The 2,956-nt window shown below is 49.3% G+C and overlaps 1 long non-coding RNA gene and 1 other non-coding gene across 4 annotated transcripts in view; both read right to left on the reverse strand.

The window, feature by feature from the left end:
• LOC102001546 overlaps window positions 1-2,956 on the reverse strand; it is an 8,958-nt gene continuing 6,002 nt past the window's right edge. For 2 of the 3 annotated variants that reach the window (XR_001229539.2, XR_003376775.1), the window contains exons 4-5: window positions 1,748-1,795; window positions 1-65 (exon numbers count right to left, since the gene is read on the reverse strand). This is a non-coding gene — a long non-coding RNA (uncharacterized LOC102001546). Of the gene's footprint in view, window positions 66-1,747; window positions 1,796-2,173; window positions 2,640-2,956 lie in introns of those variants that run through there. The other variant, XR_003376774.1, reaches the window with a different exon arrangement.
• On the reverse strand, window positions 2,036-2,114 carry LOC113455824. The gene has a single exon (XR_003376785.1). It is a non-coding gene; the product is annotated as a small nucleolar RNA SNORD115 (small nucleolar RNA).

Below are 2,956 nucleotides of genomic sequence, written 5' to 3' on the forward strand. Positions count from 1 at the left end.
GGTTCAGCCCGATGGATGCCCTGCTCTGATTTGATCAGAAGCCTTTCTGTTCTTGTTAACGGCCCCTTTGGGAAAGAAGAAACAACGTGTTGTCAGGGCCATCCTCGGCATACACTTGATGACCAGGAAAGGACTGCTGATGCTAACCTGGGCCCGAGAGCATGATGTCGTGGAGGGGGATCACTGTGCCACGCGAGAAATCACTGATCAATGGCCCGAGGGCTAGCGCCAACCCTGAGTGATGGCCACTTTTTTAGCCTTCCCAAGCAAAGTTCAGTCACTCAGGAGCATGCTCTTCCTGCTGAATGCTCTGATTGCTAGCATGAGACTGCTGCCGATTGTCAATCAGTAGGCAGGGCTTTGATACCTTGGAATTTTGCCTTTCTAGCATCAGGCATTCTAAGGTCTGAGACCTGGCCTCCACTTGACATGCTACCCATGTGTCTCATTCAACTCTGCCCACCATCATCCACACACTAATGGAAAGAATCCATTCTCTTACGTCTGTTATTGTACCACCAGATTGTGCTGGGTCTGGCCTGCTCTGCGTTTCTGGGGATATTCCAATCCTAGGCAGAATGTTGAAGGCAATGTCTTCCAGGGAAGATGGCTATGCCTGGGGCTATGCATGATAGGCACGGCCTCTGCCATGTGCTACACACTTCTCAAAATCCGGCTGCCTTCCTGGCTCCAGCGCCATGAAGAGACCATCTGTCTTGATAGAGCATACAGAATTGTCTCCCTTTTTGCCTTGCTGGAAAGGTAGGTCAAGTTCACTAAATCACAGGTAGAAGAGGTAAGGTTGAGGGTGCCTTGGTGCCATTTGATATACTAGTATTCTGTGTGTGGAATTAGCACTGGGAAAGAACGCTGGACCCTTAAATGTATCCCGGACATGCCAAAAGACCAATGATTCTGAAAGTCCATTACGGCAAGTTAATAGCTTCGAAAGCCACTGCCAAAGCGGACTGGAACTTCTTTCTCGGGCAGTCCCAATCAGGATCATCAGCTGATGTAGGAGGGTCATCTGTCTATGTGTCACTTTCATTGGTTATTTAATAAAGAAACTTTCTTGGCCTTTTGATAGGACAGAAAATCAGGTGAGCGGAGTAGGCAGAACAGAATGCTGGGAAGGAAGGAAGTGAGGCAAAAGCGATGAAGCTCTGGCCCAAGATGGACATAGGTTAGAAACTTCCCGGTAAGCTACTACCTCGTGTTGCTACACACATTAATAGAAATGGGTTAATCAAGATATGAGTTTTAGCCAGGAAGAGGTTAGATCTAATGGGACAAGCAGTGTTTAAATGAAGACAATTTGTGTGTAGTTATTTCGTGTGTAAAGCTAGGCAGGCGGGAGCAGGGCGGGACGAAAAACAGGCCTGCTCTGCTCCTGACTAAGATCAGCCATAATGAAAGCAAGAGTCACGGAACTAACTTTACAGTTCTTCTCTAGGTGTCATGGGAACCGTAGAAGGACCCACCATTATGACTCCTCCTTGTGACCTATTGTGAGGACCCAGATCGGTAGCCCATGTCCATGTCCTTTGGAATTTTCCAAGGCTGTCCATTTGGAATGCCATTCTGGACACCGAGGCCTAAGGGTTTTCACATTCTAGGAATCAAGGCCAAAACTACTTGATCCTGGGCTTCTAACTTTAGTATCTTCTCTTAGAGTTTCAGACATATGAACAGGTGAAGGAACAAGGCCTGGAGGGATCAAAGCCTATGGGCTAATCTTTCCACTTACCTGAAAAAAAGTGTGTTGATGTGTCCTCCAAGACAGCATCCCCGGTCACTGAAAGGCAGAAGAGATGATGGGAATGTGAGCCGGGCTTTGGACATGGAGACTGGGTCAAGAGCAAAGTTTGACACGAGGTGCCATTTGAGGGAGCACTCAGTGTTCTTCTACGGCCATGCCCCTGGACCAAATAGGGGTCCCCTATGGGGAGACACAGCACGGGGACTTTGGCCTGCACCCTGGCCCAAGCGGGCCCCAGGTAGACCAGGCCCCCCCATTGCCCCCTTCCTTTAGTCTGGGCCTCAGCGTAATCCTATTGAGCATGATTTTTATGTCATCATCTCTCTTCGTGACATTGGTTTGTCATCATAGACCCAGCGAGATCTCTAGAGAGCAAAGCTCTGCCTGGGGTTTCGACGAAGCGCCATTGCTTACCAGGCCGCAAACAGTGTCTAGGATGTATGTATAGACATGGTTGGCACAAAGGTTCAGCCCGATGGATGCCCTGCTCTGATTTGATCAGAAGCCCTTCTGTTCCTGTTAACGGCCCCTTTGGGAAAGAAGAAACAATGTGTTGTCAGGGCCATCCTCGGCGTGCACTTGATGACCAGGAAAGGACTGCTGATGCTGACCTGGGCCCGAGAACATGATGCCGTGGAGGGGGATCATTGTGCCATGTGAGATATCATTGATCAATGGCACGAGGGCTAACGCCAACCCTGAGTGATGGCCACTTTTTTAGCCTGCCCAAGCAGAGTTCAGTCACTCAGGAGCTTGCTCTTCCTGCTCACTGCTCTGATTGCTGGCATGAGACTGCTGCTGATTGTCAATCATTAGGCAGGGCTTTGATACCTTGGAATCTTGCCTTTCCAGCATCAGGCATTCTAAGGTCTGAGACCTGGCCTCCACGTGACATGATACCCATGTGTCTCATTCAACACTGCCTATCACCATCCACACACTAATGGAAAGAATCCATTCTCTTATGTCTGTTATTGCACCACCAGAGATTGTGCTGGGTCTGGCCTGATCTGCTTCTCTGGGGATATTCCTAGTCCTAGGCAGAATGTTGAAGGCAATGTCTTCCAGGGAAGATGGCTATGCCTGATAGGCATGGCCTCTACCGTGTGCTACAAACTTCTCAAAATCAGGCTGCCTTCCTGGCTCCAGCCAAATGAGGAGACCATCTGTCTTGACAGAGCATCCAGAATTGTCTCC

Source organism: Microtus ochrogaster, unplaced genomic scaffold (assembly GCF_000317375.1).
Source record: "Microtus ochrogaster isolate Prairie Vole_2 unplaced genomic scaffold, MicOch1.0 UNK140, whole genome shotgun sequence".
Lineage (NCBI taxonomy): Eukaryota > Metazoa > Chordata > Mammalia > Rodentia > Cricetidae > Microtus > Microtus ochrogaster.